Source organism: Grampus griseus, assembly GCF_964374135.1.
Source record: "Grampus griseus genome assembly, chromosome: 9".
Taxonomy (NCBI): domain Eukaryota; kingdom Metazoa; phylum Chordata; class Mammalia; order Artiodactyla; family Delphinidae; genus Grampus; species Grampus griseus.
In genome coordinates this window covers 93,087,544-93,112,383 of record NC_139003.1, presented here as the reverse complement: position 1 = coordinate 93,112,383, position 24,840 = coordinate 93,087,544, and the positions used below count along the sequence as shown (strand labels likewise).

General features: G+C 39.3%; 1 protein-coding gene across 2 annotated transcripts in view; it reads right to left on the bottom strand.

Annotated features, from left to right (window-relative positions):
• The window catches only part of SUGCT (succinyl-CoA:glutarate-CoA transferase), a 683,669-nt gene that overhangs the window by 103,265 nt on the left and 555,564 nt on the right, over positions 1 to 24,840 (bottom strand). The window lies entirely within an intron of this gene.

Genomic DNA, 24,840 nt, shown 5'->3' with positions numbered 1-24,840 from the left:
AGCAATGAGCAGAGACAGCTGACAGGGAATACAGCGTAGGACCAGGTCAGAGGCCTGAGCAGGAGACTGAAACCAGAGATGTTCTCAGTGGTAACAAGGTCTTACTCATAAGACTAGGTTTCATAACTAGGACTCCACTACCCTGGAGTCAGGGGGATGGAGACAACTGAGAAAACAAAAAGCCAGGAACCCCATCCTAGAGGGCTGATTCGATCTCATGCATTGGACCAAGATAGGTATTTGGTGTCCCATCAAGAACACAAGGTAGACTTTACCTCAGAGTTAAGACTCAAGGCAGTTACTAGGACAGGGACATTCTAGCAGAGCCCAACCAAGAGAAATGTGACTTGATGCTGAATTGCTCGGCTACGGAAACAGAGCTACTTATATCCTTGGCACCATAGTTTAAATCCTTTAAACTACATAAGTCCTTGGCTGTAGTTTTTCCCAGGGGGTGGGCAGGAAAAGAAAATCTGCCAGAGATCAAGTGCCCTCCAGCTGTAGGTAAAGGATGAGATGAGGGTATGGAACTAGATTCTAGAACATAAAACATGAATTACTGGAGGCAAAGTGTTCTGTCATACGCAAAGGAAAATGCTACAAAGTTGTCTTCTTTTGTTAGTTTAGTTTTTAACAACTGGAGGCTACCTGAGTATACTGTTTCAAAGAACCCCCAATTCAGTTTTTTATTACTATTACTGGATCTTCGGTGAGACACATATGGGTGACGTACATATGAATAGTGCTTCGCCTGCACTATCTACCAAATGCAGAGCTTCTCTCTTCCTGTTCCATACAAAGAAGTATTTCAGTGGCCCTGTGAACTTGCGGACCACAATTTCATGCTAATATCCCAAAGAGTAGCAGTAGTAATGGTTCTCTAGCATTTTGAGCCTCAGGTAAATGCAAGATCTGCACATGCTTATCCTTGTCATAATCTTTCCACAGAGCAAAAGAGCACGAAATAAATAAACCAATAAAAATGTTTTCTCACTTGGAATACTCAGGGAGAGAGGACACATTTCTTGGCTTTCATCTATTTCCGGTGAGCTTATTGGTCACGTTACGGAATAAGCCATCCGTACGACAACCTCCTGGATGACTTTTTAAGGTTAGAACTATAACTCTGCTATGGCTAAACATCCTGGCTTCCACTGTTTTCTTTGGGAATGGTCGCCACTTTGGGGGTGATGCTCTTGACACGACCATGTCAAACCTCCCCATTAAGGGTGATGCCACACCATAAGGAGATCTTTCCGGGGATGCCTTGCCTTTCTCTTGGAATTGCCAGTTTTGCACCCAAGAGCTGGCCAGAGAAGATTCTTGCCGGTGTTCGAGCTGTGCTATAATTTAATTCTGGTGTGCCTCATTCTCAGCACCCGCCCAGCACAGCCTCCTCCTTCGTGGGGGTGAGGGCTAAAAGCCAACGCGAGGTGCTAAATCTCAGTTCTACTGAGGACAGGAACAAAAATACCACGCTAAATTTCACTCGAAACAATTATCTGCACACTGAATCATTCTTCTCTTCTCGTATCTCTGTTGCCCTCCTGACTACCTCTTTGTAATAACGCTGCAGTGCTACTCACAAAAGACAAAAGTGAGTGTTCTCAGCTAAATATAACTTAACTGATAGTGTTAAAATTAATTAACGCTGAATTTTAATCATGTAGCAAACGTTAAGTGTCAAACGTGAAGGGGTAGTTGTTAAAGGTCAAGGGACATACGTCAAAGTTGGTAAAGCAAAAGCTAGCAGTTGATTGAAGTTTTTCATGGAAGCAGCTTAAGGAGTGTAGTTCCTTCAGCTCTAACCCTCACTGCTGTCTATAGGTGATAATCCCAATATGAAACTTTCTTATCTAACTGGATCAATTCCTTTGCATTGACAATTGTTCAGTTTTAAGCAGAAATGCAAATTCTTCTTACGCTTGAAAGGAAAGTAACTGCAGCCTCTCATTTGCTGTAGTATTTTATACAATTACGAGGCAAATGGGCTAGTCTGAGCTCCCATCTTCAGAAAGAATTGACTTATCTCCCTGCTTGGTTGCCACCCACCTTTTTATGTGAAGTCTGAGGTCCATCAAATTCCATTGGCTTTCTTCATGCATCAGGTCAGATTATCTCAGAACAACTGAGGCTGTGGCACTGCTGTCCCTGGAAACCCTGCCTGATGACTCAGAACCTTGGAAAACTCTCCAGCATCGTTTGTGGGGCAAGTCCTGCTCTGCTTCATAACATATTCAAGAATCTCAGAACCTAGGCAGTCTGTCTGGATTTTCACATAACTCTCTCCCGCTGCACTTCAGGCCTGTGTCGCATCCTAACTTCACCGGAAATGCAGGAACTGCCACTTGTCACCGTTTGTATGACATTTCTTTGGGAATAGTTACTAAATGTTTCCTTTTCCTTTCCTCATCCAGGTGCAACGCCCCATTCTCTACTACCTTAACCAAGAAATTCAAATGCAAAGTGCTTCTTTTTCTGACCACTAACAACAGAATGGGGACCCTCAGCCTTAGGGACCTCAAACTGCCATTTTCCTTGAAGGGAATTTCATGCCTGGATCCGCAGTCTGGCCATTCAGGATATTCTTTGTTTCATAATTAGTTATTTTAAAATAAGGCAAGGGGCCTTCCCAAGAACTCTGATGTGGATTTTGTCCTTCTCTTACTTATTTTATCCTCCTTCGATCTTTCATGGATTGGTAGCTCTTCTAAATTTCATTTCTTCTTGAAATTTCAAAAGCCTATTCTTGACAAGAATAGAATTGTAGACACTGCACCCATCTCTCCAGCACAGTATCAGGCCTATTTAAAATAAGGTCTCTCTTCTTCAAGAGTTTAACAGATTGACAGCCTAATGACAGAGTCAAATGGTAATGTATTAATGATGGGGGGGAAGAGAAAAATGTATACCTTAAAGCAATGTGGGAAGTGAAATTTGAAGTGGAAGTGAGAAAGTCTTTTTATAAAGTCCTATGGCAGGAATGGCAGCAAAAAGTCTGTAATACAGCAGTAGCAAGAAGAAAAACGTTGAAAAAAACAAAAATCAATACTCACTATATAAGCAGTGAAAATCTCTACGGAAAGCAAGAGATCTGAGTCCAGAGTAGAATTAGCAAGCCATATTCAAATAAAAAGAGTGCCAGCATTAAAAGATGGATACAAATGATATGGGTGAAGACCTTATCAAAAATCAATGGGGACTTCCCTGGTGGCGCAATGGTTAGGAATCCGCCTGCCAGTGCAGGCGACACAGGTTCCACCCCTGGTCCGGGGAGATCCCACATGCCGCGGAGTAACTAAGCCCATGCGCCACAACTACTGAGCCTGCGCTCTAGAGCCCGCGCACCACAACTACTGAGCCCGTGCACCACAACAACTGAAGCCCGCGTGCTCTAGGGCCCGTGCTCTGCAACAAGAGAAGCCACCACAAGTGAGAAGCCCACGCACCACAATGAAGAGTAACAACTAGAGAAGGCCCACGCGCAGCAACAAAGACCCAACATGCCAAAAAAAAATCAATGTAATACCCTCAATGACATTAACAATGATGCACAAAAGATAATCGATCTACCCATTCACTATGAATAGAGACATGACCTATCCATTCAATTTGACAAACATCATAGAGCACCTACATACTAGACGATATGGAAGGGCTGAGACTAAAAAAGATGAATGAACTGGCATTCAAAGTGCCTATAATTGGAAGGTAGGCAATGAGACCTGAGCCAATTTTTATAACAGTGTACGTTCCATAATGAAGGAGTAATATCCAATGAGCAAAAAGTAACTAACTCTGTCTACCTTGGAAGGAAGCTGAGGTTGTAGGTCAAGGAGGTCAGTAAAAGTCACAGAACAAAGAAGATATTGAAATAAAACATTAGGTTGACAATTACAATGATAAATATAATAATGGCGGCTATCGCTCAACAAAACTCCTTAAGGGTCCGGCACTGTGTTCGGAGCTAGAGTTACCTCTTAGTGAGACGATTAACTAGACTAGGTAGAATTACTATCACCTGCATTTCCACTGATAAAGTGACGGAAGCCTAAAGAGGTTAAATACTTGCCCAAGGTTTCATAATTAATAAGTGGCTGACCTTGGATTATAATTTAGGCGTATCTGATCCTAAACTCTTAGCCAGCTGGACACTTAGTAAAAGAAAAAAGTAGATGAGCGTAATTTGATTTACCATTAAAATAACTAGCTGATGTGGTCAATTCTGTAAAACAAATCAGTCAGTTCATTGTGAGGAGGGGACAGGTAATCCGCCAAATGGCTGGCTTTGCACCATGCAGCCCAATTAATTAATGAACTGAAGCGTTCCCTTCTAGGTAGCCAAGGATAGTCCGGCTCCCACAGAAATAAAGGCTATGGAAAGAGGAAGGATTTTGGTCCCAGCCTAGCGCAGATGTTGAAGGGGACAGACCTAGAGGGTGACCTTGGGCAAGACACAAGTTCTCTGAGGCTCAGAACCCTCCTCAGTCAAAAGGGGGCAATGATACCTGTATCTCAGGCATTTGTAAGGATTAAGTGAGATGAGGACTGTAGAGCGGTGAGCACGGTGCCTTGGACAGAGTAAGCTCAAAATAAATGGCAACTGTTTATCATTATTGAAAGAATAGGTTAAACTCTGGCTCCACCAAGGATGAGCTGTGTGGCTCTGGGACGCATTCACTCATGCGACAAACAAACGTTAAATGTATTAACGGTCATGATTAATAGTAAGTATTAAATGCATATGAATGTGCTGGACATTGTTAAGTGCTGAGGAAAAGAAAAACTGGGTCACAGAACAAGCAAGGTCCTTGCCCTCAAAAAGCTTATAGGCCTGTAAGGGAGACTTCTGAATTAAATGATACACACTGGTCTATTATTATTACATAATATCTGTTTAGTTCTCTGTTATATTTCCAGTGCCTTGAACATTATCTGGCACTATCTGGTAGATGCTCAATAGTATTTCGTAGGATCTATCGAATTAAATTTATTTATTTGTTTGTTTGTTTAATTAAGTAGCAAGTAGCTCCTCCTGGTTTCTTCATTATATGGGTGGGCGCGTTGTAGGGAGTTCTCTGTTTTAAGCTTTTAATAAATACCTAAAGTTCTCAAGACACAGAACTATTTTACTGGGCTTCCAAAATATATTCACTTTTAAGCACTTAGTTTTTAAGTCCCATTGTTGCCCTGCGATTCCCTCAGTTTCCTAAAGCTTTCCAGGTGATGCTGAATCTGTCCTAGATACTGCGCATTCCAGAGGCCATGCTGAAGAAGCTCTGCAAGGATCATGGCCATTAACCATGAAGAAAACCCAAAAAGGGTGACCTATGAATTCAGCAGAAACAACGGGCACGCAGACTACACATGTACAGTCCATCTGCCACACTTGAAGACAGTAATCATAGCATTCTTATTCGTTGGGAAAACTCAGAAAACCATTTTCAAAATATGCAATAGCATCTTAGGAAGCAAAAGAAGCACTGGAGTAATCTCATTTATTGTATAGTATATTTTATCAATGTAGTCATTCCTTTAGCTCAATAGAAAATAACCTTGGAATAATACTTGGAAAGTTACATAATCAAAGGCATAACTTACAATTAACAAATTAAAAGTTAATTCAACTGTTACTGAAAACTATGACTCCAAAAAATGCAAAAATAACATATAAATTCATTAAAGAACTGACATGTAATCGCCTAACTTTACTTACATAATGGAAATCAGATTTAAATGCTGACATTTTCGGTTTTCTTATTTCTTTTGAAACAACTACTGTAACCTTTTTCCTGGTGCTAATAACGCACACGACTCAGACTTTTCCTTCTTTTCTCTAATTAAAAATATGAATACTAATCATCCAAAGAGGTATTATAATACATATTATTGTTTGAGCACTAACAAAATGAACACCCATGCACCCAACACCCAGCTTAAGACACAGAACATCACCAAAATGTTTCAAGCCCCAAGTTTGTCCCAGTCCTTCCCTCCTCTATCACCAAATAATTACTCTCCTAAATTTTTTATCATTTCCTTACTTTTAAAATATTTGCGCTCCATATTCATTTTCTCTAACAATTTAGTGCTTGTTTCCACCTATTTATAACATGTATATCAGTGAAATCATGAGTATGTATTCTTCTCTGATTTGCTTTTTCTCTTAACATTGTTAGTGAGATTCATCTATTTCGAAGCTTGTGGCCACGGGCCAATTATGGCCATGAGTGTAAAGTATACTATTATACAAATGTATCGTAATGTATTAATTCATTCTGCTCTTATGCTGTTTCCAGTTATTTCACCATGACAAGCAATGCTGCTATTAACCCATCTCTTCATGCAACATACACCTAGAGCTAGAATGGCTAAGACTTAGAGCACATGCATCTCAACTTGTTAGGTAATTTCAACTTATTTTTCTAATTGGTTTACCAACCATTCCCACCAGCAATGAATATTATTTTCAGTTGCTTTACATCCTTAGCAAAACTTGATATCATCAGAGTTTTTAGATTTTGCCAGTCTAATCACTGTGAAATATTATCTTATTGAGGCTTTAGATTTTATTTTCTTGATTACCAATAAGGTTGAGTATATTTTCCCTGCTTAATAGCTATTTATATTTCTTCAGTGAAACACTTGTTCAAGTCATTTGCATGTTTTTCTATTGGCTTAATTATTTTTTTCTCATTGATTCACAGAGTTCTTTACATATCCCAGTTATGAATCCCTCATTGGAACATAAATTGAAAATATTACGGCTTTATTTCTCACTCACTTGCTGATGAAAGAAATCAAAGGGGACTTAAATAAATGGAGAAGCATACCATGTTCTTGGACTGGAAGACTCAAGGCACTAAAGATGTCAGTTCTCCTCAGATTTATCTATAGGTTTATGCAATTCTTACCAAAATCCCAGCAAAGTTTTCTGTGTATATAAAGAAGCTTATTCTAAAATTTATTTGGAAAGACACAGGACCCAGGATAGCTTAAATAAGAATAAAGTGAAAGGGAATCGGTCTACCTGATATTAAGGTATACTATATAGTTGCTATATACTTTAAGAGAGTATGGTATTGGCACAGGGATAAACACATAAATCAATGGAACAGAATAGATGTCAGACATATAACCACACAAATATGCCCAAATAATACCTGACAAAGGTGTAAAGGAAGAAGGATAGACTCCTCAACAAGTGGTATTGGAACAATTAGGAAGAAAAAAAAACACCCCAACCTAAATCTCATCTCATAACTCATACAAAAGTTAACTCAAAGTGGATCATGGACTTCATTGAATAATTTAAAACTATAAAATTTAGGGCTTCCCTGGTGGCGCAGTGGGTGGGAGTCCGCCTGCCGATGCAGGGGACACGGGTTCGTGCCCCGAGCCGGGAAGATCCCACATGCCGCCGAGCGGCTGGGCCCGTGAGCCATGGCCGCTGAGCCTGCGTTTCCAGAGCCTGTGCTCCGCAACGGGAGAGGCCACAACAGTGAGAGGCCCGCGTGCCGCAAAAAAAAAAAAAAAAAAATTTAGAAAAGAATCTTTGCTCTACAAAAGATCATGTTAAGGGGATGAAAAAAGCTAAGACCAGGAGAAATATTTGCATGCAATATATCTGATAAAGGACTAATATCTGGTATATATATAAAGAATTCTTACAACCTAAGAGTAAAAGGCAATCTAATTAGAAAACAGGCAAAAGACATAAACAGACATTTCACTAAAGAGGCTATACTGATGGTAAATAAGCACATGAAGAGATGTTCAATCTCATTAACCATTAGAGAGTTGCAAATTAAAAGCACAAGGAGATATTACTATACATCTATCAGAATGGCCACGATTTTTTAAAGTGACAGCAAATATTGGCAAAGAGAAACTGGATCACTCATACATTTCTGGTGAGAATGTAAAATGGGATAGCCATTGTGGAAAACAGCTTGGCAGTGTTTTAAAAAGTAAACGTGCAGCTGCATACGACCCAGCAGTTGCATTCCTGAGCATTTCTCCTTGATAAAGTCAAAGTTATGTTCATACAAAAAACTGCACTTCAATGTTCATAGAGCTTTATTTGTAATAGCCAAAAATTGGAAACAACACAGATGTCCTTCAACCAGTGAATCATTAAGCCAACTGCAGTACATCCATAGTATGAAATACTCGCAGACGATGAAAAGGAACAGACTATTGACTCATACAGCAATCTGTATGAATCTTGAGGGAATTATGCTGAGTGAAAATGGCCAGCCCCCAAGGGTTACATAGTATATAATTCCATTTACATAGCATTCTTGAAATCATAAAATTCTAGAAATAGAGAATAGATTAGTGGTCAAGGTTAGAGAAGAGATGGGAGTGGAGGAGAGGAAGGTGGGTGTGGCTTTAAAAAGGCAACAGGAGGGATTCTTGTGATGGAACTGTTCTGTATCTTGACTGTATCAATGTCAATATCCTGGTTGGGATGTTGTAAGATAGTTTTGCAAGATGTTACCCTTCCCGGAACCAGGGTAAAAGGTGCATGAGATCTCTCTGTATTATTTCTTACAACTGCGTGAGAATCTACAATTTTCTCAAAATAAAAAGTTTTATTTTCAGATGTTTTAAATTTGGATTTCCATAGTTTGTTTTTTGAAAAACTGAATTGAATTTTGTGTATAACATGAAAAGGAATTTGATTTCGTTTTTTCCCTTAGAACAATTTTGAGCAGTCCTTCTTTTCCTTCTGAATCTGCAATACTAGTTCTGCTGCAGATCATTTCTACACATGTTGGGCTCTTTGTCCTGTCCTAAGGGTCTGTTTGTCTGCCGCACTGCCGACACCACACTGACTAAATCACTGTAGATTTATCGTAAGTACCAGTGTTTCATTTGTCAAGGTCCTCACCCAACCCCTGCCTTATCCTTTGTCTTCAGGGGTTCCTGGCCCTTTACTCTTCTCTATAAATTTTAATGTCAACCTGTCAAATTCCAGGAAAACCCCATTGGGCAGAAATAATAACCTTACAATGTTAATGTTACTGTACTCCCCATTAAACATTTACTTTAATAATTTCCATTTATTTAAGTCATTTTTAATATTTGTATAAAGTATAAGTATTTTTCCATAAAGGATTTACACATTTTTCGTTAGCTTTATCCCTAACAAAAACAATCTATTTTAGCTGATACGGTAAAATGAATCATTTTTTAATAGAAAACTTTGTTTATTGCTAGCATATAGAAATGAAATTAACTTTAAAATTTTTATTTTATATCTGGCAAACACTTTTTTCTTTTTTTTTGCCTGCTTTGGGTCTTCATTGCTACGTGCAGGCTTCCTCTAGTTGCTGAGAGCCGGGGCTACTCTTCGTTGCAGTGTGCAGGCTTCTCATTGCGGTGGCTTCTCTTGTTGCGGAGCACAGGCTCTAGGCACGCGGGCTTCAGTAGCTGCAGCACACGGGCTCAGTAGTTGCGGCACGTGGGCCCTAGAGTGCACGGGCTTCAGTAGTTGTGGCTCACGAGCTCTAGAGCACAGGCTCAGTAGTTGTGGCACACAGGCTTAGTTGCTCTGTGGCACGTGGGATCTTCCCAGACCAGGGATGGAACCCATGTCCCCTGCATTGGCGGGTGGATTCTTAACCACTGCACCACCAGGGAAGTCCTAAACACTCTTATTAATTTGTAGATTCTGTTAGGTTTTCTATAAAATTAATTATATTATCTCTGAATAATTATAGTTTTGGTTTTCCGTTCTAATTCTTATACCTTTTATTTGATTTTTTTATATTGCTGGCTAGGATTTCCAGTAAATTGGTGGAGTCTTAGTAGAAAGCATTTTTATCTTTTTCCCAGTTTTAAAGGAAGTACACTTAATGTTTCATCATTATGTTTGCACCAAGGTATTGTAGGCACACTTTATTAGGTTAAGAAATCTATTCCTAGTTTGTTGAAAACTTGTATCATAGACGTTGACTTTTATAAAATTATCTTAATCCATTTATTAAGAGGATCATATAATTTTTCTCCATTAATCTGTTAACATGAGGAATTAACTAATTTTCTAATATTGAACCAAACTTACATTTCAAGAACAAACTAATTTTTGAGTTCTGTTTGCTAAGGTTTTGTTTAAAATTTTCTTGTATCTATTGCCATGAGATTGGCCTGCCATTTTCGTTCCTTGTATTGACCTTGTTTAATTTTAGTATCAAGAGTAACTTTAATTCATAAAGGGAGCTACAGTAATCCTCCTTTTCCTATTTTCTGAAAGTGTTTATGTAAGATTGGAATTAACTGGTCCTTCCTTCAATACCTGGTGGAAACTTACCTACAAACCACCTGCAACTGGTGTTTTATTAGTGAGAATGTTTTTAATTATCAATGTCTTCTTTTAATCATACAGGGCAATTCAAATGTTCTATTTTTTCTCGAATAAGTTTCAATAATACATATTTTGCAAGCATTTTACCACTCCACTAACTTGTCAAATTTACTGTCTTAAAATTGTTTATTACTTGTCATATAATTTTAGAATTCTTATATCTTCCTGGTGAATTGAAATTTGTATTATTATGCAGTTACTTGTTGCAGAATAATGCATTTTTAATACATCTTTATTGGAGTATAACTGCTTCACAATGCTGTTAGTTTCTGTTGTACAAGGTTAATCAGCCATATGTATACATATATCCCCATATCCCCTCCCTCTTGAGCCTCACTGCCACCCTCCCTATCCTACCCCTCTAGGTCATCGCAGAGCACTGAGCTTATCTTCCTGTGCTATATGCTGCTTCCCACTAGCTATCTACTTTACATTGGGTAGTGCATATATGGCAATGCTATTCTCACTTTCCCCAGCTTCCCCCCTCACCCCCGCCACGTCCTCAAGTCCATTCTCTACATCTGCATCTTTATTCCTGCCCTGCCACTAGGTTCATCAGTACCATTTTTTTTTTAGATTCCATATAAGTAGTGTTTTAAAGTTATACTAGCTTAATTTTGGTTTCTATTTTCTTCATATATCATTTTATGCCTATACAGTCAACCTTTCTAAGTTTTAGGTGTGTCTCTTGAAAATAGAAAAATCACAGTCTTTATCTTATTTTTTCTTTGTCTTTTAACTGGAGGATTTCACACATTTACATGAATTGAGATTACTAAAATGTCTGAATTCATTTCTAGCATCTTAGTGCCTCCATCTGTCCCACCATTAAAAGAAAAGTCCCATTTTGCCTTGTTTGAGATTGATTGAGATTTCCCACATTTTCTAGTTTGAAGATATATATCTATACTTTCACTATTCTTTTCCTCTAGAAATTTTAACATGCATATTTAACTGAACAAAACAGAAATCTGACCAACACCAATCCAGTTATCCTCATGCCAAATTACATGCCAGTTGTTCTCAGAGTTTCGCAGTTCCTGGTATGTCTCAGTAATTTTTTCACAATGCTCCTAGGCAAAAAAGAAGAACCTTTTGTTTTGTTTATTAAGTGATTATGTCAAAACAACTTAACACATATTTGTGTCCTAATAACGCAGCAGCCATTTGAAAAAAGCAACAGACATGAATTGAAAGGAAAGGCATGGCACAACTTCTCAGATCTTGGAATAAAACTGAATACTTTCACTCTCATTTCTTGTTTCATATTGATTTTATCTTGGTACTTTTTTTTCACAGAAACATCCATCCAAAAACCCAGTTTCAAAAAGAAATAATGTAATCAAAAGGAACGTAGTACAATTCAACACTGAAACCATAAACTGCCTTGAGCTAGCATTCCATGCTGTACAATAGATATTGCTGTGTCCCTTAGAAAATGTTAACATCTTCTGGTACCCCTGTGCATTTATGGGGATGCCACAGGTGCCTCAGCATATAGACTGGGAACAACAATTATATGCTATTGTTCAAATTTTTGGTTCTATCTTTTTAATTCAAAAATTAGACAGTATTAATATTGTTTTCAATGTTTTTAACTAACATCATGTCTACCAGATTTCTTGCTCATTTTTTTTTTAAATCATAGGACTTCCTTCCATGGTTGCGTTCCCTCTTCCTGTAGGACAGTCATCTGTTTAGAGTAAATTCCCTTGGTTTTATCTTCTTAGAAGTTACATTATTTTGCTCTCATTCTGAAAATAGCTCTACTGGTTACACATTTCTAAGCTGACAGTTTTTTTCTTTTGGCACCTTGATGATATTATTCCACAGTCATGTGGCTTTCATCATTGTTTCAAGAAGTCGGCTGTTGGTCTAATTGCCACTCCTTTGGACGTACAGATCTACCTCGACTTAACGAGGCAGTTATGTCCTGATAAAATCACCGTAAGTCACAAATGCATTTAATACACCTAACCTGCCAAGCATCACAGCTGAGCCTCGCCTACCTTAAACATGCTCAGAACGCTTATGTTAGCCTACGGTTGGGCAAAAGCTTCTAACATATTGCCAATTTTATAATATAGGGTTGAATGTTTCACGTAACTTATTGAATACTGAAAGTGAAATACAGAATGGTTGCCTGGGTACAGAATGGTTTTAAGCCTCTTGGTTGTTCACCCTCGAGATCTAGTGGCTGACTGGGAGCTGTTTGCTGCCGTGGCCCTGAATCACAAGAGAGTATCTACTGCACATCACTGGCCCAAGAAAAGTTCAAAAATGCAAAATTCAAAGTACATTTTCTATTGAATGCCTATCACTTTCATACCATCATAAACTGAAAAATCTTAAGTCTAACCCTAGTAAATTGAAGACAAGTCTGTAATCTGGTTCCCCAGCCCCCGCTCCCCTCCCCCCATGGCTCTGGGTAATTGAAAAATCTTCTCTATGTTTTTGGTTTTCTACCATCTTTCTAGGCCTCAATTGCTTTTTCATTTAATCTAATTTTTATGTAATCAATTGTGCCTTCAATACTTCATGAATCTGAGGAATTAGGTCTTCAAAAGTTCTGGAACACGCACATATGGTCACCTTATCTTTGATAAAGGAGGCAGGAATGTACAGTGGAGAAAGGACAGCCTCTTCAATAAGTGGTGCTGGGAAAACTGGACAGGTACATGTAAAAGTATGAGATTAGATCACTCCCTAAAGCTCAAAATGGATTAAAGACCTAAATGTAAGGCCAGAGACTATCAAACTCTTAGAGGAAAACATAGGCAGAACACTCTATGACATAAATCACAGCAAGATCCTTTTTGACCCACCTCCTAGAGAAATGGAAACAAAAACAAAAATAAACAAATGGGACCTAATGAAACTTCAAAGCTTTTGCACAGCAAAGGAAACCATAAACAAGACAAAAAGACAACCCTCAGAATGGGAGAAAATATTTGCAAATGAAGCAACTGACAAAGGATTAATTTCCAAAATTTACAAGCAGCTCATGCAGCTCAATAACAAAAAAACAAACAACCCAATCCAAAAAAGGGCAGAAGACCTAAATAGACATTTCTCCAAAGAAGATATACCGATTGCCAACAAACACATGAAAGAATGCTCAACGTCATTAATCATTAGAGAAATGCAAATCAAAACTACAATGAGATATCATCTCACACCAGTCAGAATGGCCATCATCAAAAAATCTAGAAACAATAAATGCTGGAGAGGGTGTGGAGAAAAGGGAACGCTCTTGCACTGCTGGTGGGAATGTGAGTTGGTTCAGCCACTACGGAGAACAGTATGGAGGTTCCTTAAAAAACTACAATAGAACTACCATGTGACCCAGCAATCCCACTACTGGGCATATACCCTGAGAAAACCAAAATTCAAAAAGAGTCATGTACCAAAATGTTCATTGTAGCTCTATTTACTATAGCCCAGAGATGGAAAGAACCTAAGTGCCCATCTTCGGATGAATGGATAAAGAAGATGTGGCACATATATACAATGGAATATTACTCAGCCATAAAAAGAAACGAAATTGAGCTATTTGTAATGAGGTGGATAGACCTAGAGTCTGTCATACAGAGTGAAGTAAGTCAGAAAAAGAAAGACAAATACTAACACATATATATATGGAATTTAAGAAAAAAAAAAGTCATGAAGAACCTAGGGGTAAGACAGGAATAAAGACACAGACCTACTGGAGAATGGACTTGAGGATATGGGGAGGGGGAAGGGTGAGCTGTGACAAAGCGAGAGAGAGGCACGGACATACATACACTAACAAACGTAAGGTAGAAGCTAGTGGGAAGCAGCGCATAGCACAGGGGTATCGGCTCGGTGCTTTGTGACCGCCTGGAGGGGTGGGATAGGGAGGGTGGGAGGGAGGGAGACGCAAGAGGGAAGAGATATGGGAACATATATATATGTATAACTGATTCACTTTGTTATAAAGCAGAAACTAACACACCATTGTAAAGCAATTATACCCCAATAAAGATGTTTAAAAAAAAAACCTTTATCTTCAATAAATGATTAACTTCCCCCCCCCAAAAAAAAAGTTCTGGAAAAATCTCAACTATGATCAAATACTGCCTCTACCTATATACTCTCTATCTTCTCCTGGAACTCCAATCAGATACATATTAGCTAGATATCAGACTTGATCACTCTTATACTTGCTCTCTCTTCTTTGTCTCTCTGGGCTGAGTTCTAATTAACCTATTCATATCTATGTACCAGATCACAAATTCTCTCTTATGCTGTGTCTAATCTACCATTTAATGTGTCTGCTGTTCAGCTATGCTTTATCCAGAGATGATTTGCATTTGTTTCATCCAAGTGAAGCACCAGCAAAATGGGACCACATTAAATTAAACTTCATGCTTAGAGATTTAGAGGTCCTGAATGGAATTAATTCCTGCCTTATATGCAGGATGCTACTAGGTATGTGGCTAAGACATCTCATGAGAGATTTTTTTCTCTCCATCTCTCCTGCAGAAGCCAAAGTCAAACAGGCCAGAATCCCTACTGTTTCCCTCTTCAGTCTTCCACACAGGTTTTAAATTTATTTTGTTGTTGTTGTTTTTTTCACCTAGTTCATCCACTGAGAATGCTGACTTTTGCATGTCCAAGTTTTATTCCGAAGTCCAACTCCCCACCTAGTGTGTGATTCAGGATTTCTGTCCTAGCCTCATGTCTTATGACCCAGGAATTTCAAGTTCTAAGCCCACAGGTGTCAGTCAGTGTACACTTCCATGCAGGTGTGTCTTCTAATGACTTCTGTACCAGCAGGTTTTCTCTGCTCACATACTCCTCCACTCTGACAGAAACAGAGTTTCTTATGATGTCATCATGTCTTCTCTAAGCTATACTTTTCAGGCTTAATTTGCTACTCCAAACTTTCCCAATATTAATTAGCCTGGGGAATAAGAAAAATAACTATTAAATGAAAGAGAATATAATAGAATCTAGTGAAATATAAAGGTGATTTATGAACTTTAAAGTCAGGATATTAGAAGTCCAGACTTACGTCATGTATTTTTTATTTTTTGGCTGCACCTCGAGGCATGCAGGGATCTTAGTTCCCCAACCAGGGATCGAACTCGTGCCCCCTGCAATGGAAGCACGGAGTCTTAACCACTGGATCGCCAGGGAAGTCCCCAGACTTACATCCTCCTTGGTACTGGGACGTTTAATGAAATTATCCCAGAACCAGTTGCTATAAACTTTGGTGAAAGCTGAGAAAGTATTCTTTTCCCTCCAGCACAGGGGCCTGCAAAGCCCTATAAAAGGAACCATTCCAAGAGGTGATCAGCAGGGTGATTGTGTGTGCTGTCTTCACTTAGCATGAACCAAATAATTCCTTCTTTTTTAGGAATTATTCAACTGCCCCCTGGGAAAAGTGAGTTTTGATTAGTTCTAAGAACATGCCAGGAGGCTGTGAATGTATCATCTTTCTTGCTGGATGTAGTCCTCTGCTCCCAGGACACTCTAAAGATGCTAGGCAAAGTTCAGGTGTCCAGCCTAGGATGCATACATAACCTGATCTACTTTATTTATTGAAATAGTTCTTGATCTTATTCAATATCGTGCAAGTAAACATTTTTCTTCTTAATATCCATTAGTTGATCAAGAAATCATCCCTTAAATGTGAATCACTGCCAACCACTCTCCTCTTTCAGAGAACAAAGTAACAAAAGAGTGTGAGAAGGGAAAAAGCCAGTTGGATGAAAATATAGCATGACCATAAAAAATTATGTGGACCCTCTGAGTGGGCAGAGTTTTCTAAGTGACATGTCAAGGTTAGACAGTGTAAGCAGCATGAATGTAAAGAAAGGACAGGGGTGAGTGTGAGGAAATAGCCCTGCCTACCTCATATAGGGCAATGTGCATGCCCTGTCTCATTTTATCCATACAGAAGCCGAGTGACATGGGTGTTATTATCTCCATTTCTTAGATGAAGAGACAGACTTGGGAAGGTAAAATGACTTGATTAAGATCATAAATAAAGCGAAAGAGTGGCACACCCATGTCTCTCTGACGGCAGAGCCTACACTCTTTCTATCACATTATGCTGTCTCTTAAGTGTTCAACACCACTTCCCACTACAGTAAGATTCTAGTGTTCCTGATCTGGGTGCCACACAGATATAAGGGGAAGGAATCATTGGGGACACCAAATATTCCAGATGATTAAGCAATTTGTCATTTCTTCTGTTGGCTTGAGGGCCACCTAGAAGCTTGGATATAGTAAGATGCAAGTAATATTTTATTGGGGGGCTTCCTTTCTGCCTCCCTGATGGTAGTGTGTTGTAAACTCTACTTGGGATCTAGTGACAACAAGACATCTCCTTATTTGGAGTTGTAAAGTGTTCCCTTAGTAAGTCCCCAGGAATAGGAAGGACAGCAGGGTGTAACAAAGCATCGGCATCTGCTTCCTTAACGATCTCTTCTTTAATAAAGTCATGCGTGCCAAATGTGTTTAAGACTCGTTATCACTCTTTACACAGTATGATATAAGTTTAACCAGGAAAGGTTTTCAGCATCAGGAAACCACAGAGGAAATGATGTGGCACACACGATATCTAAACAGCCACAGAGCAGAACACCAGTTGATAAATGTGATTATCCAGTCCTCTACCATGAGGAAGCAATATCATGTGTTTACTTTATGTCAGACGTTCCAGAGAACCACAGCCACCCAAGAGGCAATCAAGGGACAGTCCTATGGCTCCAGAAAGATCATGGGTGCTGCACACCACATCCTCCTTGTACCTGATCCATCAATCACGGAATCAGCTCAGGTTCAGAAAACAACAGAACTGTTACGATAATTAGCATGTCTCTAAGCACAGACCACTGAGGTGGTGGTTCTAAAATTCACTGAATTCTGTGCTTTCATTTTATATTTTGGTTTGGTTTTCGCAGGAACTTGTGTTGGTGGGGAAATATCTTGCTTGCTGCAGGCGGATGCGCGTTTGCTGTAGGGCAAGAGATGAGGAGAACTATTTCAGGAAGGAGCCTGGATGGCTATGGGTGGGGGAGCTGATATTGATCCCTGGAGAAGGGTCACTGATAACTTTGTGGGCAATTGACCCTTGGAATACACCAAGAGATTTTTATCATCCAGAAAGGGCTGAGTCATACACACACACACACACACACACACACACACACACACACACACGTATATATATACAATTTTGGCTTGAATTAGCTGGAGCGTAGGATGGAGGGGTAGGGATGGTCATACACAGAAACTAAAACAGAAGAGACATGAACCCATTTGAGAGTTAGGCCTGAGCCCCTTTCAGACACATCTGTTTTCCCAGCTGACTTTTTGCATCCAGTGGCTCCTAATTTCAATCACACATTATCAACCTGCCTCACAGGCACATTTTCCAGCCTGGATAGTCACAGCACTGTCACATCTCAATGGAGCAGCCAGAAAAGTGGTTCTTGCCTCTGCTTTGCTTAACTTGAGTATCATGGGAAACACTGTCTAATAATTCTAGCTGTGTGATCCATCTTCCTATTTATAACCTGGCTTTATCTTTTGGAATTGACACTTGACACTACTATCCCGATTTGGTCATTTTGCTTCTGCTCACAACGAAGACTCTCCTTCAAGCTGAGCCCTGTGGTCAAATACACATCTTGTTTTTAGCCCAGTCCTTGAAACAAACCTTACATTGTATGCAGTAGCCACTCAAAGATATCGAGTCCTAATGCCTGGAACTTGTAAATGTTACCTTATTTGGAAAAAAAGAGTCTTTGCAGATGTGATTAAATGAAGGATTTTAAAATGGCAAGATTACCCTGGATTATCCAGGAGGGCCCCAAATGCTATCACAAGTGTCCTTGTAAGAGAGAGGCAAGAGGAGACAACACCAACACACCTACGAGGAGGTGGCAATGTGACCAGAGAGGCTGAAAGTGCAGTGAAGTGGCCACAAGCCAAAGAACACCTGGAGCCGCCAGAAGCTGGGAGAGGCAGGGGAAGATTCTCCCCTACAGCTGTCAGAGGGCCTGGGGTTTGTGCCAAACACCTTGGACCTAGAACTGTGAAAGAATAAATAGCTTGCTTTAAGCCCCCCAGTTTGTGGTAATCTGATACAACAGCCCTAAAATACATAGTACCTATCTCTTGAGTTAATCCAGATACACCGTCAGGAGCTAGAATTCTCAGTTTAGTTCATGCACCCCAATCTAAACATCAAAATTCTGCCTGATCTTTATAAATCTCATTTATAAAGCCAAATGGGACTCAGAGTTTCTACATAAAGGAGACAGGAATATTGTGAGCAGCATGCAGCCATGCTTCAATCAACTAGATTGTATTTGACTGAAATTATTTTCATGAAGGAGTATTTTTTAATCCTATTTTTGCACACTTTTGGTGCTAGCTTTGCCACTTTCAATAACCTGGGAGAAACTTAAACCTACACCCTAGTTCCACATAAAATATTTCTTTCTTCCACTTCAGTGATTTGTTTATGCAAATTACCTGACCTCAGGTACAGGCTGGTGCTTCGTGGGGGAATGTGCACCGTATAAACGAAGATACTTACTATTCTCACTATTTTGGTTCATTTGTAGGACGCAGTTATTTTCTGATGACTCGCAAATATTGACTTCAAGTTTTTCCTCAGTGTGTGAAGGCATGATTTGAGATGACTGTATAAGATATTTATAAAGTCTTAGACAGCTTCTGGCACACCGTAAGCATTAAATACACTTAGCTGTAATTATTATTATTGTTGCTAGTATTTTGTTATATAAAGCCTTCTTAATGAAGCCGTCTCCCTTGGGTAACAAACCCACGAACTGGACGTACAGAACTGCACTCTAGTGAAACAGCTATATTCTGAGGGGTCCTATTTTACTTACATAAGGTAAAAAAATATATATATTCAAAGAAGTTGTAAAGCCCCCTTTTTTCCCATAGGTGAGGCCTTCAGGAAACTCCTCTTTTCTTTAAGTTCCATTTAATCCTAAACAAATATACTTAATAGGAGAAAAGCCATGCTAGTTAAACATAAGCAATAAGATACTATACGCCTAAAGCAACAATGAAATACCATATTTTATTGGCAACCTTTGTAAATATGTATATTCTTAAACAAGGAGGTACCTTTCAAGGGTGAAAGGAGACACATAATTTTTACCTTGAAGGTAAAGATCTAAATGTATGTATCTTTTTGAGAAGGTTTTAGTATATATATATATATGAAGAACTTTAAAAAATATACCATTTGACCAAGTAATCCTAAATTCTGTGCCTCTGTTCTAAAGAAACAGTTTTTTAAAAGGAAAAAAACCTTACACGTAAAAATGTTCACCTCAGCACATTGTAGCATTATCAAATTGGTAATAACCTAAATCTTCAAATACAGAATAATAAATAACAATACAAATATATAGGCAGCTATTAAAATTATGTTCACAAAATTGTTTAACGACACAGGAAAGTTAAAAATTCAGGATACAAATTTGTATGAAGAGAGTCCCAAATATTAAGGGAAAACAAAGAATGAAAGGAAATATACCTTACTTATTTTGTACGCAAGTGTCTAGAACCTCAGCATTCCTAGGGTATGCAAAATTCTTTCTCTGCCTATTGTAATGAAATATTTCATCTTTATGACTCATGCAGAACTAGATAAAAAGGTTATATTAAATTTATAGTGACATTGTCAAGAATCAGAGTTTGAAAACCTCAGTTCTCACCTGAACAGACTAATTTGGAAGAAACCACACCTATGTGGAAGAATATGGTATTTCTTGCTGAGCCCCAGCACAGCTATCAGATATGAAAGGCATAACTGAATGTTTTCAATGGAATGGTCTACATTTGTCAAAGTACGAGTGTAGGATGAAAAAGAACTCTAAAGGCCCTTGGGACTCACCTAAATGAAAAGTGCTTACGAAAGAGGAGAGCAGTCCAGTGGGCCAGATTCTATTGCTGAAGATGAAGAAGGTTGCCTGGAAAATAGTTTCCAGAATGTTGCAGCTTTATATCCACTGAGACTTTGCATTCTGGGAACTAGATTTTGCATTCAAAAATGAATTCATATCTCTTGGATAAGCCAAAGAATAACTTCCAGGGGACAGCAATAATAAATTTCCTACTAAAGAAATCATGGCATGGAAAAGTATACTTGCGAAAGGCAAAAAGAATCTCAAAGGTCATGAAATCCTCGTATGGAAAGTTACTGCCTTAGCTAACAGTGAGCAAAGGAGTCACTAACAATAACATGATACCATCCTACTAATCTATTATTCAGTATTTGACAGCCCACGGGGGCCTCACCTGTTTCTCCAAACACAATATACACAGTCAGTGCAGCCCTTCAATCACACATACTGCTCTGTCTCAAGAGCTTTGCTTAAGCACCTCATCCATCTTTCACCTGCCATGCAAGTGTTGTGCCTTGTTTATATATCATTCTTTGTTTTCTTAGTGCACAGGCTTTTGGCTGTAAGCATTAAACCCTCCCCTGATGATCAAACTTGTTCCTCGCATGGAAATGCCTATTCCAAGCAGCACCTGTGGAGTCCATTATAGTGTGTACCACCATGGTGGTGGCGAGCCAACCCAACACCAAGGTCCTCCAGAAAAAGACCCTGGCAACTCAGCTGGTAGATTACTGCATGGTTGTGGAGCCTCAGCTTCTCTTTTACCCCGCTCTAAAGGTAATCTCACTCCATGAACTATTATGCTGGAATATAAGATGTTGACCTTTATAGACATCTAAAAAAGAGTTTAGTACCTGGGGCATGCAGATTAGTCTGTATTAGGTAACAATCGCCAGTATTTAATAAGTGCTTACTGTGTGCCATGCATTTTGCATGGATTATTTCCTTTCACTGTCTGTTAGCCCCATTTTACAGACCAAGAAACTGAGGTACAGAGTCTATGTAATTTGTGAATGTCACCCAGCCAGTTTAAATGGCAGAGCTGGGATATGAATTGAGCGCACCTGGTGCCAGAGCCAAAGCTGCCAACCCCTGTTCTATACTGTCTTCCACTTACTGCCTTCCTGACTATAAAGTTAGCTATTATTTTTCACCAGGAGTTGCTTGCTGCCCCTCTCTGTAAAGTTCTATACTCTCCTTGCTCCCTCTGGTGGGTTCCTTGCCTAAAAAATTTATTGTCACAAATCAACACTGTCAAAGGGTTTGAGGTAGTAGAAAATGGAGGAAAATCCAATTTCTCCATGGAAAGAGTCTGGGACTTCCATCAAGAGCACAGCAATTCTGGGAACTAGAGACCTGGATTAAGTCTGCGGAGAAATAGGATTGTAACGTAGGTATGAACGATTAATTATAGGATTCAAGCGGTTATCTCTAGGAGAGAGCATATCAGCCAAGCGCTAGGACAGAAAGTTTTGGTAAATTCTAATAGTTAAAAGAGAGAGAAGAAACAAATGGAAAGGCTTGGAAAGGCTGTGGGAAAGGACACGTCTCTACCCCATCGTCTTCCATGACTCTTAGTGTGTCATACTGGTCACCTACTTAATAGGTAGGATTTTAATCTAGAAGAAAATACTTTTACAAAGAAAAGTCTAAAGAGGCTAGATCTTAATTATTGTCACCACACACACAAAAAGAAATGATAATTATGTGACGTGTTAGAGGTGTTAGCTAACACTACAGTGGCAATCACAGTGTCATACATAAATGCACCAAATCAACATGCAGTACATCTTAAATGTTATACGTCAAATACATTTCAATTAAAAATGAACATAAATAAAACAAGATCAGATTTTTTTAAAAAAGAAAAGAAAAAAGTGAGCAAGCAGGAACTCAAAAGATTGAAAGATTAAAAATGGGGAAGACTTCTAAGCTGGTCCCGCTCTACCAGGACAGAAAATGAATTGTATCATTTAGATATCAGCATTCTAAGAAGACAGTTTCAGATAATACACAGCTGTAACAGAATACTCTAAAGAAAGGTCTCCCATTTTTCGATCATCCATTCATTCATTTACTCATTCACTCCTGCATCTACTTAGGCTGAAGTGTGCTCTCGATCAGTGCTTCAAACCCTAGCATGCGTAAGATCCCCTGGAGAGCTGGTTTAGAAGATTTTCATTTCTGAGACTACCTTCCTAACACGCTCCCAGGTGATGCTGTGGTTGCCAGAACACACCTTGAGTAGCAAAACTCTATATAACTGCATGAGAAGACCACTGGATGTGCACATCCTGGGGGGGGGGGGGGGGAACAAGGCCAGGCTGCAGTGATTGGGGGAAACCGGAGCTGGAAGCAGTCCACAAAAGCTCCCATCCGAGAAGGCACTGCTCTAGTCAAGCACTTCTCTCAACCACTCTAAGTCCTTTTAGAGTTTTAACAGGGCTGTAAAAATGGGCTACTGGCAAATGCAGCCAAAGGCGTTTTTTTTTTTTTTTTTTTTTTTTTTTGTGGTAAGCGGGCCTCTCACTGTTGTGGCCTCTCCCATTGTGGAGCACAGGCTCCGGACGCACCAGCTCAGCGGCCGTGGCTCACGGGCCCAGCCACCCCGCGGCATGTGGGATCCTCCCGGACCGGGGCACGAACCCGTGTCCCCTGCATCGGCAGGCGGACTCTCAACCACTGCGCCACCAGGGAAGCCCCAAAGGCGTTTTTATCATGGCAGAATAGATGTTTAAAAGGATTTTCCTTTTGTTTTCTCAAACCTTAAATAAAATGAGTTTGTTAATGTTTTATCTGTTTCCAATTTGTGTTTTTTATAAATAAAGGATATCAAGTTGATTCCAATAGAAGTCTGGCTTTCATGCATATAAGAGAAACATACATATGTTTTGTATGTATAAATTTATATATATATACATATACTCTGTATAACATGTCACATGCATAATAAACATATATATTACACATCCAATACATATTCAAACTGCATTGTACTGACTTCAGAGGAGAGATTAGTAAACTACTTGCGTACTTGGATCTCAGATTCCAAGCCATTGCATTCAGCCAGCCCCAGATCTTCTTAATAGGAGAGAGGAAGGACCAAGTATGCCACATACACACAAATAGGCTCAGATGTGGCAAAAGCCATCTGTGTCATGTCCTCCCACTTGCTAGCGCTCCCATGTGAACAAATCCTCCTTGTATGTTTTGGTTTCTCAGGTTAAGAGAACAACATAGTCAATCATGTGCTCATTTTTTTGCCTCAGTTGAGAGTTAAGTCTAGTGCTCAAGTGATCTCATCCCAGGCCCTGGCCCTTGGAATAAATATCTTTTCATTTTCTTTGCATGGTGTCTGGTCTTTTTCTTATTTTAATTTTGTTTTGTTGCCCATGTGTTTTGTTACCAACTGCCTTCAATCCTTTAAGGAAATAGAAAGGAAATACATAAATATTGATGCATTTATTCATTCACCAACAACTGCCAAGTGTCTATTAAGCGACAGGTACTGGGAATGAAGAGGGGGAAGATCTCCTATCATGAAAATGCAAAGAGAAAACAGATGATTGCGATGTGTAGTGGTTAAGGGATCAATATCCTCAATGTATGTCTCAAGTAATGGGATATAGTGTGTTATTCAATAAAAGGAAAATCAGTTATTACATTATTTGCCTGAAGGAACACGGTCAAATAAATGTAGACTTCCACATGTGAGATTTTTAGAACTAGAAGCCAAGCATCTTTTAGGAACACCTAGTTTTCTCTGTCTTCACTGGCATGATAGATCATTGAGCACCATTTTTATAAAGTGCACAAAACTATTAAAATGAATATGCGTATGATCTTTGTAGTTCCCTCTCCGAGCCAAGAAACTTCAAAATGTTGACCTTCTAGGAAAGAGGATTAAATTATCCGTTTGGTCTGTTTGGACCAGTTTCCCAAGTGATAGATGTAAAGTAGTACCTTTCAGCGATTCGCGGTTTGTTTTAGGTCAGCTTGAGGAGGCTTTAAAAATGCTAAGAGGATTTTTGATTGTTTTGTTTTGCTTTTTGTGTCGAGGGCCAACCTAATCACAGCTGGTTTAAGCATGGCCAACTTAATCATTGCTGGTTTAAGTAAGGCTAACTTAATCACCACTGGTTTAAGTAAGGCTAACACCAAAGCCCCTCAGGAACAGACACACTAGCTGTCTCTGTCTGCACTCATCCGCCAGGAATCTTACACGTTTGATTCACACTTGTACTCTGCGGCATTGTTCTCATGCCCAAGCCTGTGCATTCTAGTATGCTGAAAACCGCATGAAGACTCAGATTCACTTTTTCCTTAACTTTCATTTGTCTCATTCATCAGGTGAAGGAATCAATAAATAAATCACTGAGTCTTGCCCATCATTCATTGGCTGTCAATCCAGGAAGAAGCAACTCTATGTGGCTGGTCACTAAGAGTGACATTGTGAGCCCAGGTGTCTCTCCTCTAACGCTACTGGCTGAAATGAAGCCATCGTCAAGGTTTATATACAAAATAAAGGGTGAGCCCTCCCCA